This window comes from Sciurus vulgaris (assembly GCF_902686455.1).
Source record: "Sciurus vulgaris genome assembly, chromosome: 12".
NCBI lineage: Eukaryota > Metazoa > Chordata > Mammalia > Rodentia > Sciuridae > Sciurus > Sciurus vulgaris.
The window spans coordinates 34678346-34696141 of NC_136473.1; the positions used below are offsets into that span (position 1 = coordinate 34678346).

The window sequence follows — 17796 nt, forward strand, 5'->3', positions numbered from 1 at the left end:
AACACAATGATAGAACTGTCCTCAAACAAGGATTAATAATCCTAATGCCAAAGTCCAGGGGTACAAAACCCAGCACAGTCCAGTGAGCAACCATTTCAAAGATGGATGGAAATTTAAGGTCTAAGAGAAACTTCTCTGTTACATGGTCTCATTTAGTTCTAGGAATGTTCATTTTTCAGGCAACATAGACAAAAGAAGAGAGCAACAGTAGGAGCCAGACTTGGTGCTAAGACCCCTTCAATTAATCAGAGAGCAGAGAAGTCTATTAGTGTGAGAAGAGTCTTAAAATGTAACCCTGGAGCCAGGAAAGAACCCCAACCATTTGGACACAAATCATAGGTTTATAGAGGGTCATGGATACCACAGCCTTTAGACATCAAAATCAAAGCCAAATTCTTACTCTCACAGACTATGTCCTAAAGGACACCAAGCTTCATTCTCATTAGTTCAAGAACTGGGAAGGACCAAATGTGCACCTTAGCAGAGGTGGGGCAGGCAGAGGCCAAAGGAAGTCTCTGGGTCTACAGGCCTCTAAGTTACTTTTCACTCTGTCCATGACTCAGAAAGAATTTCTCAGGTGTTCATAGACATTTGAAATCCCAAAGTGGTTGAAGATGTCCTTGTAGGGACTTTACTCCTGGGCATATTGAGAAATTATTCTTTCCTTCTTAGATGGTGACTGAACCCAACTTAGCTGTGTACAGAGTCAACTAATTTGAGTTGGCTGTTCAATGTTGGGCAAAAAATATCCAGGCTGTGTTTGTAGGTCATTGCTAGAGCATTTGCACTAGTTTATACAAGTTCCTGAGTCCCATTCCTAGCACTGCAAAATAAAATAAAATAAGGAAGCATCTACAATAATTAGGAAATCTATGCCAAAATGTGTCAATTTTTTGTTTGTTTAATTTCAAATTTATTTCTTTATTTTACTCATTTTTTGACTTGTTAATTAGTGTGCAGATTTTGGTGTGTGTATCTGTGTGTGTGTATGTGTGTGTGTGTGTGTGTGTGTGTGTGTGCATGCGTCTGTGTGTGTGCAGTGTTTTGAATGGCAAGAGCACCAGATCAAGGAAAAACAGCTTTATGGTTAGAATAAAATATAGTTCAAATATCCCATGCCCCCTAACCCTTCAGAGATTCATTTTTTCTGCTAATGTACCATGTCTCTAAGAGACTTCGTTTAAATAAAAATGCTTTTGATTAACTGAATAAAATTGTCACTATACTTTGAGCAATATTGCATGTCAGGCATTTTTAATTGCAATGTAATATCTGTACATATTTATGGCATATAATATTATAATTCAATCACACATACAATACATAATAATCAAATCAGGACACTTAGCATTTTAGGTCCTCAAATTTTATTATTCCCATATGTTGAGAACCTTCAAACTTTTCTCCTCTACTTATTTGTAGAATATAATTAATTGCTGTAGACTATAGTTATCCTACTGTTCACATTATGTACATTAAAACTACTATCCCCTCCAACTATACCCACTATCTACCTTCCTACTATCTCCCCTCCCCACTATCCTATGTGTTCAGGTTTTTCAGCTTTTTTAGCTTCCACAAATGCGTAGAACACGTGGTATTCTATTGAGTGAAATAAACCTGACACACAAAGGCATTTTATTGAATATTTACTATGTCTCAAATTTTTTTGGGGCGGGGGAGTGCCAGGAATTGAACTTAGGGCACTGGACCACTGATCTACATCCCCAGCCCTATTTTGTATTTTATTTAGAGGCAGGGTCTCACTGAGTTGCTTAGCACCATGCTCTTGCCAAGGCTGTCTTTGAACTTGTGATCCTCCTGCCTCAGCCTCCCAAGCCACTGGGATTACAGGCAAGCACCACCATGCCCAGGTTATACCTCCAATTTACAGATGAGAAAATTGAGTCTTAGATGTTATGTTTACATGGTTCATAAAGAGTTAGTAGAGAGTTGAGCTAGAATGAGGAGCAGGAAATTCTTAGTCACCTAGAAAAATCCCCTTTCTAGTTAAACAACTGTCAGCCATTTGAATTTTTCTATGGCTTGGTTTGGAACAAGCTAATGTGTTTTATTTATTTATTTTTCTGTGGTGCTAAAGCTTGAACCCAGCGCCTTATGTGTGCCAAGCAAGTGAGCTACAACTCCAGCCCCTAGCTAATGTATTTGAGGACACTAAATACACACATTTTAATCGGAGGTGGAGTAGGACTGTGGAAGAGATGACAAACCAGGGCTGTGGACTGGCTGTAAACTGTGCTCCTTTAAGGCAAGGGCGTTGGATTTACACCCAGATTAGGATCATAATTGCTCCATTTCAAGTTCTCACCTTGCCTAAATCACACATTTTTCTCTGATTTTACATAAACTAGAGGGATTTGTTGCAGATGATTTTTGATTTGACAAGGGTCTATGATGAAAAAATCAGATACCAGAGGATACAGTTGGCAGGAAGATTCTGGAATCTAATATTACCAGAGCAGGTCATGAAAAGAAGGTGGCAACATGATTCCAAGTAGGCAAAACTGGAAGAAGAGTTCTGCGACCCATCAACATCAAGGAGGAACAAGAAAAAGCAAAGGCCAAGCATTTACCAAGGATCCAATGTCTGCACAGATCAGTGGATGGATTAACATACTGAGATGAAAACCTGAGGACCAGTGGTGGTTATTCACTAACAGGACTCTTGATGACCAGGCTGGTGTCCAGCTGATCCATTCTGAGGTGTCAGTGCCCAGGAACCACCAGAGCCTGTGCTTAATGCCTGTGCCCAACTGATCATGGGATGTTTTTAATGTGGACGGATAAGACTGGAGCATGAGCTCTGATAACCAGAAAAAGGAAAACTCTAGAGCCCCTGTTTGCCATGCCCCTTGGTACAGCACTCTGGTTGTTCTTTAGTAAGCACCCAGCAATTATGGGCTGCCGGCACAAACACAGCTGGAACGCCCCAGGAGTTTTAAGCCATTTTCTGAGTGATGCTGCCTTATGTACATAACAAAATTCTGTGCTATTAGTAAAAAAATAACAACTCCCATCATAAACTTATTCTTTAAACTTGGTTTTATTCTAATGATTTATTATTGAATAATAATGAGTGGCCAAATACAGAAATGACATAATCAGTCTTTATTACAAAACTTGATCAATAATTGAATTTGATCCTATTGCATACTGAAGTCTGAAGTCTTAAACAATACACTTCAACATAGTTAATATCTCAGTCTTTTTCCTGTCCCTCATCCCAATTTCCATCTATAGCTCCAAGAGCCTTCCAAAGCATATCACTAAAGATGCAGTATTATCCTGCTTCTTGACCAGCTCCCATCAGGAGCTCCATCAGGTAGAGGGGTTCATCTAGTTCACCTTTATATCTCTCAGTGTCCTCTATGCTGGACAGTAGAGGTTGTCCAGCAATCTCTAGTCATGATAGGTGCTCATGGTAGGTCATGAGAGGTGCTCAATAAATATTGACTAAATGAAAGAACAAAGATTATGCAAAATTGACAGTCACATTATTGACCTCTACATATGCAATATTTTAGTGCCATGATATAATAAAGTTTTAATATTACCATTATTAGAAGGGATGGAATTCTTATGGTAAATGGATTGAGACAGGGTTGTGTAAAATTTCCTAAAGCATTGTGAAAAAAACAATCTAATTGGTGATTTTTTAAAATGTACTTAAATTTAAATAATGACCTTATTCTAGAAAGATTTGATGTATTAGTGATTTTCTTTACCTAATAAAGCAAGACTTGAAAAGTTCTGTTATGAGTACATTAAAAAGTTCTGTTAGGAGTTTTGCTTTCAAGTTGGAAGAAATTCCTGTACCAGAAAGATATATTCACAGTGGAATTTTTAAATAAAAGAAAGTGGGCTGGGGATGTGTCCCAGTGGTGGAACATTCACCTGGCATTCATGAGGGCCTGTATTCCATCTCCAGTCCCTCAAAAATAAAATATTTCAAAATTATGCAAATAAAAGGAAGCACAGCACTAAAAATAATCCATAATCCTAAAACCAGAAAACAATCAACATAAAGATTTTGGTCTATATTAATATCCTCTTTTTGCATGTTAATATTTCTATTTCTCTCTCTTCCTCTCTCTCCCTCATGACATATGACAAATGGGGGAGGACCTCCTTAACCCCTGCCCCACACATGAACTTGGAATTATTCTGGTATACTAGGTCCTGGAAGAATGTAATTCAAGTCTCTTTCTTCATCAGTGAAAGGTGATAATAAGGATATAAGTAGTTCAACCCATTAGTAACAAAACTCTGGATTACTGCCTTCCTATTCAGAGTGATGGTGTGTCTTATGCTTGGTTTGTTTGTTTATTTGTTTGTTTTTCATGATGCTAGGCAGGTGCTCTATCCCCAGGTCCAGAGTGTTGGTTTGCAAACCCCAATTACTATCATCTCATTGGAGACCCTTTCTTACCTATTAAAAGCACTTCTAGACTTTTCCTTCCTGCAAACCACTGAGTGAATTTCTTCCCTACTGCAGATTTCCTTGAATGGCAAAGATGATTAGTTCCCCTTTGACTTTTGTTTTTAGGGTTAATGTTGCTGGATTGCTTTGTTGTTGTTGTTGTTGTTGTTGTTGTTCTTCTTCTTCTTCTTCTTCTTCTTCTTCTTCTTCTTGTTCTAATCTTATTGACTTTTGTTTGACACTTTCTTATTCCTAACAAACACTGTAATGTTCACACATTCTTCTTCTATATACTTAAATGATTGCTTTAAATTTCAAGTGTTTTTGACCTTTCCAACCCTCATTAATGACACTATCATTTTTTTAAAAATAGCACTTACAATATGTTATCCTCTGTATTTGAGTTCTGTTATATACATTGCCTCATGTCATCATCACTAAATATCTAGGGTGTCAGTGGAATAAATTACATCTGTTTTTTTGTTTTTTGTTTTTTTTGTTGTTGTTGTTGTTGTTTTTTTGCCTGGATGATCCTCCCCACCCCTTTGCTTATATTGGGAGAATCCCCCTTTCATGTGAGTTGTTCCAACATTCCTGGTGTTTCCTTCCACTCTAGAAAACAAAAAGGGGTCACTTCCCTTCCCCCGCTGCCTCCAGGGCATAGCCACTGAGGCCTCTGTATGGTACTTTTCATCTTGCAAAGTGCAAAGACATATCTATTATATTGTTTGATTTCTGGTGACTTAGTCCTCAAATAGCCACATTGTATAGCTGTGGCATATAGAATGTTGCATCGGAGGGACGAGTTGCATTGTTCTAATGCCTAAAACTTCCTTTCACCTTGTCCATTTTCTAAGCTTAGTTCTTCAACTTCACCATCAATTTTGTAGATTACTGACATCTTCCAATAAGGTCTTTTACATGTAAGTTATCTGGAGTCATTTTCTGTTGTTTTCAATTAAGGAATCTGACACAGAAAATGAGACTATGTTGAGCAGTTTGCAATAGTCAACCTTTTGAGAGAATTAAGGGGAATCTGAGACTTGTCCGACTGCCTGGAGGCTGAAGGCAGTGAACACCAGGCATGAGACTTTGCTGGTTCATGGTGTATTAAGTGACAAAATGACTAATTATTTTATACCTTATGGTCATCTGAAATAACACACTTGCTACAGACATGTATTAGGGGATCACACTGAGTTCTCAATAAAACAGGGAGTAATGATAAAAAGTCAAAACTTAGACTTTGTCTAAATATAACAGACTGGAAAGGTAAACAAAGGGAATAGTGAGTGCAAATCCTTAAGTTATTCCTTCAGACGGATAAAAATCAGTCAATTTTTGATCATTATCCTAATAGCATTAATTTCTGGTAGTTATAGTTTAAAGTGTCTCTCAAAGCCCCATGTGGTAAAAGCTTGGTCCCCCGGCCATGGTGCTTTTGGGAGGTGGTAGATCCTTTAAGAAGTAGGGTCTAATGGAAGAAATTGCAGTCACTGGAGACATGTCCTTGAAGAGGATTGTGGGACCCTGGTCCCTTCCTATTTTTCTCTTCTGCTTCCTGGATATCATGGGGCATGAGGCAAATAGGTTCATTTCATCATGTACTTACTGAGCCACTAGAGGCCCAGAACAAGAGGTCCACACAACCATGAGCTAAAGCCTATGACACCATGAACCAAAATAAACATTTTCACTTACTAAGTTGATTATATCTGATATTTTGTCATAGTAAAAGAAAACTGAATGACAGGGTAGCCAAAAACTAAACTCATATTTAGTATATAGCAGATCCTTAAGTATATAAATTGAACTTATAGGTCCTCTTCCTGCTTTGGACAAGTTACTAACAATAGAAGTGAGGTCTACATACCTGCCCTTTATTCTGGCATATACACGATCTTTATATCCTGGGAATTAAGCAATCTCTCTGGAGGGGAGACATGTCTAGTTTTCCTATTAAGGAATAAAAATAAATTCATTCAGAAAAAGTCACTCTATCTTTCCAGGGCTTCCTATGGACAAGACATTCCAGGAAAGATAAAACTGGTGGTCGATATTTAGGATATGTAGAAACTTATACAAGAGATTCCTAGAAAATTGTTTACAGGGCCTGGAGCTGAGTGCCGGACTCCACTCCGTTCCTGATTATGTTTCCGCAAAGGGTCTGCGCGAGAGCTTCTGGCCTGGGAGAGAGCGTTTGAGCAGGGGCTTGGGCCACACTTTCACGTGCACAGTGTGTCCCCAGCCAGGTGATGGCGGGGACACAGCCCCTGGCCCTGCAGCTGGAACAGTTGAATCTGCGACCTCGAGAGGTGGATCCTGAGGCCGACACAGAGGAGGCCACAGATGCCAGAGTGATTGGCAGGTTTGATGAAGGGGAAGATGGAGAAGATGATTTCCTGGCAGTGGGTGGCATTAGAAAACTGGCATCAACCTCCCTCTTAGACACAGACAAAAGGTATTCTGGCAAGACGACCTCTAGGAAAGATTGGAAGGAAGACCATTGGGAGCAGATTCTACCAGGTTCATCGGATGATGAAATACCTGATGAGGAAGGGTCTGGAGATGGAGATTCAGAGGGACTGGGTTTGAGGAATCTGATAAGGATGACCTGAGTGCTGCTGAGGAACAGGATGCTGAGGACGATGGGGAGAGCAGTCTGGCAGGAAGGAAAAAAAAAGCAGAAGCCACTCTGCAAAAACACCAGGCTTCAATTTCCAGAGCATTAGTGACTTTGAGAAATTTGCCAAGAGGATGTATGACCTTGGGAGCTGTGAGGAGGAGGAAGATGAAGAGGAAGAGAGTGGCATGGAAGAAGGGGACCTTGAGGAAGATGGGGAGGGTGAGAGTGAGGAAGACAGGGCTGGAGACAAGAGCAGTGAAGGCGACGGTGTGGTGATGACCTTCTCCAGGGTCAAGGTTTCTGAGGAAGTGGAGAAAGGAAGAGCCATGAAAAATCAGATCACACCATGGGACCAGCTCTTGGAAGGAAGGATCAAACTACAAAAAGCTCTGTTGGCAACCAATCAGCTGCCTTAATCTGATGTTTTTCCTGTTTTCAAGGACAAAGTTGGCCCAGAATTTGCCAGTGCCTTAAAAAATAGTCACAAAGCTCTTAAAGTATTGTTGAGGTCATTTGTAGATTTTCAGGAAGAGTTACTTTTCCAGTACCTAGACACTAGACATCTGTGACACTAGACAGCCCAAAGCAGAAAATGAGAGATTTCTAGTGAAGATGATGAGCTAGTAAAGAGAAGATGTAGAGAAAGTGCCCACTGAAGAGGAAGCTGGAGATGGATGACTATCCCAGCTTCATGGCAAAGCATTTTGCTGACTTCACACTGAACACTGTAGAAGGGGCACGATAAAACTAAGCTGGCTTCTAGAAAGTTGGGTAAGGGTTTTGGTGCATTTGAACAGTCAATGTTGACTCGGATTGATCATATTCTGATGGACATTAAAGATTACTTCGAAGAACACAGACCAAGTGCTCTATCTACCAAGTTCTTGGCAAACCTGAACCAGAAGCTCAACCTACCCTAGAGGGTTTGCCAGGAGAACTGGAGATCCTTCCTCAAGTTCCTGCCAATGCTCATAGGACATAACTGAAGAAATAACTGGGATCCCCTCTTGGCTCAGCACCTTGGAATCACAGCTGCCTCCTGGATGAGCATCCAGCAGATCTGGACATAACTGAAGGACATAACTGAAGAAATATTTTTGATGATGACTTTTACCACCAGCTCTTTCGAGAACTCATAGAATGAAAGACCAGCTCCTTAGATTTCAATGATTAGGTGGCCGTGGGAAGACAGTGGCTTGCAATCCAGAAGCTACAAAACAAAATCCATAAGAAAGTAGATAGGAAAGCCAGCAAAAGAAGGAAACTTTGATTTCATGTCCTTAGCAAGCTCCTGAGCTTCATGGCAACTATTGACCATATTACAATGAATGATGATGCCAGGACAGAGTTGAATTGATCTCTTTTTGGCCAGCTCAACCCACCTGATGCTAGCCTTGGGGATTGATGTTGCTGTCTCCTTTGCTGTGGGCCTCAGGGGGTGCATCCCTGTACCCCGCCAGATCTGCTGGCTGCTCATCCAGGAGGCAGCTGTGATTCCAAGGTGCTGAGCCTGGGAAGGAGCTCTGCCCAGAACATGAGCCTAGTGCCTGCAAAGGCACCTCCCCGTGTCATTAACCATCTCAAATAAACAGTATTGTCACACCAAAAAAAAAAAAAAAAAGAAAAGAAAAGAAAATTGTTTCCAAAGAATTTACAGTACTAAAGTCCTACATTTAAAAAGAAAGGAAAGAAATTTAAAAAGATTGCAAATCAATCACCTCAATTTTCACCTTAAAAATAGAAGAGTATTCTCATTGTTTACAGAACAGGCTAGGCTCTTTGAAGATTTCCACTACAAACTTACAATCCTGGAAGAAGAGGAAGTCACAGTTCTCTTAATGGCCCCTGGCGCCAGCTGTGCCCCTCATATGAGAGCTGAGCCCAGGCCAGCACATCTACAGTGGGTTCCCCAGTGTTTCACCCCGCAGCCAGTTATGTGGCCCGGGTGGCATGCCCTGAAGCTGGCATGGCTATGGGCTCTGCTCTCAGGCACACACAAGGTCATGTCATCACTGGAAGCTTCTGTGGAAGAAGTGATGCTGAGCCCTCAAGACCTGATGTCACTTACCAGGATCCTTAGGGAGCCCAGCCACTGAAGCAGCAATTTGGTGGCTTTTGCTTTTATAAGAAAATAGTTTTGGGAATGTGCCCCAAATTCCATGAATCAGGGACTGAAACAGTTCAGATTTGCAAATGAATTAGTCTAATCAAGAAGTTTAAATTGAAGAAATGAAAATCAGTTCTCATGACCAAATTACTTTAGCCTAACAATTTAATTGATAGTGAAAGCATAACATGTAAAACCATCAGTTAAACCTTTTCCATGGAGGAAGGTTTTCTGACTGTACAGAAGCTCACTGAAATGGTATAGAATTCAGGGTGATCAAATTGATGCGGTCTCCTTAAATCATTTGTTGTGATTTTATTTTTGTGAGTTAATTAGAATGAAGCAATTTTTTTCCTGAAAACTAAAAATAGGAAAAAAAGAACAAAAATGTAAAATAGGCAGAAAAAAAAATAGTAAATATCAGAGCAGAGGGCAATCAAAAACAACAGAAGAAAACAAACAAAGCAAAACCCTTGTTTTTTAAGAATATCAATCTTTAGTCAAAGTGATCAGGACAGACAAAGCAAGAATTCCCAATATCAAGCATGACAAATATGACATCTCTACAGATTCTGCAGATATTAAGAATAAAATTAAAGAAAATTATGACAATTTTATGCTAGTAAATTACACAATTTGGATGAAATAGACAAATTCTTTGAAAGATACTTTGGTGAAAATAAGGTGAGTACCTAGGATCAGTAGTGTATACCTATAATCCCAGCTACATGGAATGCTCAAACAGAAGAATCACTTGAGTCCAGGAGTTGGAGGCTAGACTGGATGATATAGTAAGACCTTATCTCAAAAAAATAAATAAATAAATAAATATAAAATAAATAAACTTAGGCACACTAAAATTTGGAAGAAAATATTTAAGCAGAGAACATTTCATGAATCAAGCAACACCAATTAACAAGCAATTTAGACTCCACTAAATAGGGCACCAAGGATAAACTCTCATGGGATCAAGTCAAAGAAAATATTTGATTGGTTAAACTGGGGAAAGTCTGTACTTAGATGTTAGTTGATTTCTGAGGTGGATTTACAGGTTAGTAAAGTCTTTCATTAAAGATTATTGGTGGTTTCTAATTGGAGAAGTTTAAGTTTCATTTTGTCATTTACATTGGGTTAGGCTTAGGTGTCAGTTGCTTAAGTAAGAACTCAGGACACTAAAGCTGTCTCACCCTAATGACCTCCCATTGTTTGCTTGGTACCAGGGATTGAATTCAGGGATACTTAATGACTGAGCCACATTCCCATCTCCTTTTTCATATTTTATTTTGAGATGGCACCTCATTAAGATGCTGGGGGCCTTGCTAAATTGCTAAGGCTGGTTTGAGGAAGCAGGTTACTGGGATCATGCCCTTGAGTAGGGATTATATTATCCCTACTCAAGCTCTCTCTGCTTCCTGGCTGTAAAGAACTGAGTGTCTTTCTTCCAGCATGCCCTTCCACCATGATGGTCTGACTCATCTTGGGCTCAGAGCTATGAAATCAGTCAACCATGGAACCATGAGCCAAAATAAATTCTTCCTTCCGTAAGTTGTTCTTGTCAGGTCTGTGGGTCACAGTGATGAAGAGATGACTAGCACGCCCTTGTTTTTACTTTATGTTTAAATAATAGATCCAAGTTGGGTGAGGTAGCACATCCTATAATTTCAGTTACTTGGGAGATTCAGACTGGAGGATCACTTGAACTCATAAGTTGAACACCAGTCTGGGCAATAGAACATAATACAATAAGTAAATAAATAAGTCCTCGCTCAGGAATGAAGCATATTAAAAAGTAAAGTCCAAGCTGGATGTGGTAGAGCATGCCTATAGTCCCAATTACTTGGGAGGCTGAGGCAAGGCATCACTTGAACCCAGGAGTTCAGGGCTAGCCTGGGAAACAGAGAAGACACTGTTGAAGAAGAAAAAGGAGAAGGAGAAGGAAGGGGGAAAAAAGAAAATTCTACCTGAAACTAATAATCCATGCTGTCCTGATCAGTGAACCATAGGACTTGTTTTCACCCAATGCGTGCCTACTCATGAACTCTTAACTCTTCTCTGCAGTATAGTTTTCAATGCATAATTAGCATAAGTACAAACTCCTTCTTTCTTATAGTTAAAGAATCCTGACTTTTCCCAGTGAGTAAACTTCTTTTTTGGCTTTCTATTCCCTTGCCTAGTAAGTTTATAAAATCAGGTTTATTTTGTTTGTGTCTCTGTTTGTGATATTGGTTTAAATCACTGACAATCTTATTTGTCAATGTAACCATGACTGTGCATTATCAGATACTTTCTCAGTCTCATAGTTTTGCCCAACATACAAGAACTAATAAACAATGGGGACCCAGTTGGGAAATTTCTGATCATATTTTCCCTCCCTAATAGGGAAAACTATTAGGATGTGTTTTTCCCACACCCATCTTTCAATTGTAAGGCAACACAGGAGAGCAGAAAACCTACAAACTAAGGAAGATGAATTAGAAGGTCCCAGAAAACCTAGGTTCTTTATGACACCCTTAAAATTTGAAGTCAAGCATAAGACAAAACTAAAAAAAAAAAAAAACCTTGACTTTTGGAATTAAGATGTCATTCCAAACAGACCCTAAAATAAAGAAATGAATGAATGATGTAGGTATAACAGGATGGTGAGAACTCAAATATTCCAGGCTGATAATATTGGCAAGTATTCCTTAATCCTGTGTTTCAGGGAAATCCTAGAGGATAGATTCAAATAAAGAGGGTAGTGACTGAAAGAAAACACATTTTTCTTAAAAAGTGGCATTCAAACCAGATGTGGTGGCACACACCTGTATTCATAGCTATGTAGGAGGTTGAGGCAGAAGGATCATAAATTTGAGATCAGCCTGAGCAACTGAGACCCTGTCTCAAAATAAAATTTAAAAAGAGACTAGAAGTATAGCTTAGTGGCAGAAGACTCGCCTAGCTTGTGCCAGGTATTGAGTTTGATCCCCATCTTAAAGAGAAAAACAAAAAAAGGAAAAGAAAAGGTATTCATTGTAATCTGTAGTATAAATTGACTGGTGTGCCATAATTTGAAATCCCACTGGATTGGAAAAACAAATTTATGTACCCAAGCTAAACCAACCTTCAGTGCAGAAATGATAACTGAATAGCAAATAGTATTTAAAGTCTGGAGCTCTACCTCTGTTGGAAGATATCTTTTTTTAATTATTTTTAATTTCCTTGTGGTGTAGAATTAAACCTAGGGCTCCTGCATGCTATTAAGTGGACTTTGACAGGCAAAATAAATAAATAAATAAATCTTCCAGAAAAATAGTTTTCTAGTTTCTCTTAATATAGTATATTATTTAAAATTGCCTCAGATGAGAGATTGTTTAAGACTAGAAAAAAATAAGCAGCCTCAATATCAATACTGTACTTAGTTAACTAGAATATTCTGACTTAAAAATAATCTGGGAATAGTGGTGTATGCTTGTGATCTCATCTACCTACCCAGGAGTTTGAGGCAAGAGGATCACTTGAGCCAGATGTTCAAAACCAGCCTGGACAACAAAGCAGGATCCCATCTCAATACAAGCAAAGTATGTGAAGACAAAACCTTTGATTGTGATTTTTAGGACAGGGAACTACCTAGAATCAAATAAAAAACATTTAGTTTTTGAAAGAATTTTATTGTGATAAAAATATGAGGCCTGTCTAGATTTTGCATGTGACTGTTCAACTCCTAAGGCAATCCTGGGTTTCAGAACTTAACTTAATGGTTTGCATACACCAGAAATAACCTCCTACCAATATGTGCCTGTGAGATCATGGATGACACTGGGATATAAGCATTCTCCTAAAGATCTGAAATAAACCTTGACACATTAGATTGTCCAATTGGGGAATTTAATACACTGCACAGGGTATGTACTGTTGGACAGGACTGTGGCAGAGCATGAAGCAAGAGGGGAACTCACCAGAGGCACAAGTTTAAGTGAGGAGAGTAAAACACTCAATAACTAAGATAAATAGGAGAAAAGATGAAAGATTAGAGGATAAATGTGTTTCCCAGCAGTTCCCTAGATTGAGATTTAAAAAGCAGGAAGACCACTCCTTGATGAGGTAGGGAACTCAGGGAAATCACTGAAATTCAATACTGGACAGTAGAAGAAATCAAAGAAACACAGAAAATCAGAAACTCTGAACATAATATAAAAAATAATACAGAATAATAATACAGATGTGACAGCTGGGCTGGCATGGTAGTCATGGGTGCTAAGAGGACAGAAACAGGCAAGAGATAGTAAAGTGTGGTGAACTTGTGAAATAGGTAGACTGATTTTTGTGGACACAGTATAAGTGGGGGAAGTGGTTTAAGTGAAAAGCAAACAAAAATCGCTCTGCCCATGGATGAATAGTTTAGTAGGAACTATGTCCCTGGAACAGGAACAATTTATTAGTGCTGTGTGGCCGTGAGCAGGGGCAGAAGATTAGGAACTCATGAAGAAAGTTCCCACAATGATCCCACAGACACCTATTATGGCCCCAAAATGTGCCTGGACCAATGTGACTGAAACAGACACAAAGAAAATTGTGAATAGGTCATCCAGGCTTCAGTAATCAAGGAGAAAGAGAGATTTGCTTGTTGCTGGTATCCCATAAGAGTTATGGGGAAGAGGCCAGTAATGGCCAGACAGGAGCATCTTCACTCCAGGTCTGATCCTGGGTAATTCACATTCATAGCAGTGAATACAAAACTTCTGGAGGTTTATACTTTGCAGCCTAAAAGTGGAATGTACAGGAGGCCCCCGAGGCCAAGACATGGGGCAGAGATCAGCATCTCCCCCAAAACAGGGAGTATGGATCAAATCTCCAATAATCACCAACAGAGCTCCAAAGTTCTACCGAGACTAGATAACAACAACTACAACTTCCAATTTAGAATTATACACAGTTCCTGCTACAGAAATACACAATTTTTCAGCACTCCCCAATCTATACCATGCTATCATGGGAGATAAGAAACTGAGAACTACTACAATCAGATTTGGCTCCTAGCCACAATTGGCAGCTCAATGAGGAATACAAAGATGTTGAACTTAACAATCCCAGCTCTTGCTTGACACAAAAGTTGCAGAGTCCAAAAATAAACACAAAGAATAAAAATTCATCATTGCCAAACAAATAGATGATTGTTTCACCTCAGCAGAAACAATCCTTCACTTCTCATCAAAATTTTTCCTTTTGTTTATATTCCCCACATTTTAACTTTTTTATTTTTAACTTTTAAATTTTTTTCAAATTTAATTTTATTTCTTTATTTATGGAAAAAAAGTTTTTTCCATTTTGTATGATTGTGTGCATGTGTGTTGAGGAGTGTTCTTACTATACAAATAGGTATATATATAATATATAATATATATACATATATGTGTATATTTTATACCATTTTACATTCCTTTTAAGTGTTTTTATCTTCACCCATAATTATTTAGACTTGAGTTGACTTAGGTGGGGTAAAATAATATGTAGGTTTGAGTTATAATGATCTTATATTTGTTGTTTGTTCATACCTTGATTTTTGTTCCTCTTATTGCTTCTTCATTCTTTCCTCACTAATAGCCAAATTTTCTTTTCCCTCTTGCCCTCTTTTTCTTTTTATTACTTTTAGTTATTTTTACTCTTTCTTATTTATAACCATCATCTGCTACCTATCTCCTATCTCTCCTTTGTTCACTTTTAAATATTTCAAACATTCTCTTTCCTCCATACCCTGTTTTCTCTTCACTTAAGAAACTGCAGTTTCACAGGTGCTGGGGTTGTGGCTCAGTGGTAGAGTGTTTGCCTTGCACATGTGAGGCACTGTGCTTCTTAGCACCACATAAAAGTAAATAAATAAATTAAGGTATTGTGTTCATCTACAACTAAAAATATTTAAAAAAAAGAAAACTGTAATTCCATCATCATAATTGTATAGTTTGTGTAATTACTACCCCATTAATATTGTGATTATTAATACAATGGATGAAATAGTATACACCTGATATTTAATGCCTGATCTAGTTCATGGCTGTTTATTGTTGGTGCTAGTGTTAAATGATGACTCACTGTCCTTACATAGATGATAATTAATGTGTAGATGTCAAAGTACACCCTGGACATTTATATTAAGGCTTTATACTCCTTGCTAACATTATTGCTATTTCTGGCTCCCCACTTTTACTTGAGTGGCTGGAAAATAGAGATCCTGCTACTGAAAAAAATTCACAATTCAGTCAAGTAACAGCAAATCTCTCTCCAAACATGATCTAGCCCCAGTCAAGCCTCAACAATACTATAACACATAAAATAGGGGACATAAAAACCTCAAAACAACAACCAGATCCCAAATAAGAATAACCAGAGAGGGTCCTCAGGACCCATGCTTGCAATTCTACTCATACATCAAAAACAGAGAGAAGTCCCAGAACAAAAATGAAAACTGCACCTAAAGAACAAGGGGAATCCATCTCAACTGATGCACAAGTTCAAGACCTCTGAAAACATAAGGAAACAGGCAAACAAATCTCCCTCCAAAATGCATAATTCCCAAACAAAAGATAGAAATGTATAGAAATAGATAAAATTCCAGAGAATGGCTATAAAAATTCCATTGTTAAAATGTTCAATGAGCCAAAAGAAGATCTAAGGAATGAATTAAGAGAGCAAATACAGGAGATAAAATATCCTTTTATTTAAGAAATAGAGATATTGAAAAGAAACTAATCAGAACTCCTGGGAATGAATAACAAAATAAATCAAATTAAAAATTCAATGAAAACCATCACCAACAGATTAGATTGCTTTAAAAATAGAACTTTGGACCTTGAAGATAGAACTTTGGGCCTTGAAAATAGGGTACATAAACTTGAATACTCAGTATTCAATAAATAAATAAAAATAAAAGACCATGATGGAATATATAAGAACTCTGGGACAGAATCAAGAGAACAAATCTGAGAGTCATGGGAATAGAAGAGAACTGGAAATACAAGGTAAAAGCTAATTCCTATTCTTACTAGAATGTCTTCAGTGAGATAGTAGTAGAATTTTACCCCATATTACAAAAGAGATAGATGCCCACATATAGGAGAACCCCCAACAGAGAATATCAGAACAAATTCTTCCAAGAGACTTCACAATCAAAATTCCTAACATAGAAAATAATAAAAGAATACTAAAATCTTTAAGAGAAAAATGTCAGGTCACATTTGGAGCAAATAGTAAGGCTCACTCCTGATCTGTCAGCTTAGACCCTAAAATCAAGGAGGGCCTGGAGTAAGATATACCAAACTCTAAAAGAAAACAATTGCCAGCCAAGGCATACTACATACAGAGGAATCCAAAAACAAAACCCAAATCTCCCAAACAGAGGAATTTCATTAGAAGAGCAGCCAATTAAAGGAAAACAAGACAGAATTAAATGTAGCAAGCAAACCAAAATGGGGGAAAAATACAAATAGGTTCATAATAATGCAATAGTCTTGACTACTCAATTAAAAGACACATTAGAAGAATGGATTAAAAAACAAGTTCAAACTATATGCCGTTTGCAAGAAACTCATCTGACAGATAAAGATATCCACAGGAATGAAACTAAAAGGATAAAAAATACATTTTATGCAAGTGAAATCCAAAAACAAGGAGTAGCTGACAAAGCAGATTTTGAGCAAAAAATAAAAGAGATGAAGATCACTACATACTGATTAAGGGAAGAATTCAACAAGAATATGTACTAAATATATATGCCCCAAATGTCAGTGCACCTAATTACATAGAAAATAATACTTCTTGATATTAAATTCAGATAGACCCCAAAACAAAAATGTTGGGTGATTTTAACATACCCTTATTACCAATATGCAGGTTATATAAACATAAAATCAATATTTTCATCCTAAATAGTACTATTAAACAAAAGGGCCTAGTATTCCTCTACAGAGTATTTCACTTCAAAACAGTTGAACTTACTGCCTTCTCAGCAGCACACAGAACCTTCTCCAAAATAGACCATATTCTAGGTCATGATGTATCAGTAAAGACCAAAAAATTATATAATTGCATGCATCCTACCAGATCATAAAGAAATAAAACTAAAAACAAACAGAAAAAATAATAAAAGCAATCTAAACACATGAAAAGTGAATAATACTCTTCTAAATGAAAAGTGGATCATACAAGAAGTCAAGGAATTCTTAGAAACAAATGAGAACATAGATACAGCATATCAAAATCTTTGAGACAATAAGGAAGCACTTCTAGGAGGAAAATTTATAGCATTGAGAGTGCCTACATTAAAAAATTAGAATGAGTTTGTCAGAATGAACCCACTACTATGCGTAATTATAAAACTCTAATGTAAAAAAAAAGAACCAAAATAAATCTTTTCTCTTTAAAGAGAGACAGAGAGATATTCCAAATAAATAAGCTTATGCTCTACTTCAAGCACTTATAAAAGGAAGTATAAATGAATCCCAAAATCAGTAGAAGGCAAGAAATAATTAAGAGATAAAAGCAATGAATTTGAGAATAAAAAATTCTAGACCCATATGACTTGCCCAAATTTAACCAGGAAAATATAGAAAACCTTGACAAACTCATGCAAAATAATGAAAGTAAAACAAC

General features: G+C 37.7%; 1 pseudogene across 1 annotated transcript; it reads left to right on the forward strand.

The window, feature by feature from the left end:
* The first annotated feature begins 6696 nt into the window (after positions 1-6696).
* On the forward strand, positions 6697-8472 carry LOC306642406 (protein AATF-like; annotated as a pseudogene). The gene is made up of 3 exons: positions 6697-8046; positions 8144-8336; positions 8409-8472. The product of its transcript is annotated as a protein AATF-like (transcript).
* The last annotated feature ends 9324 nt before the right edge of the window (positions 8473-17796 follow it).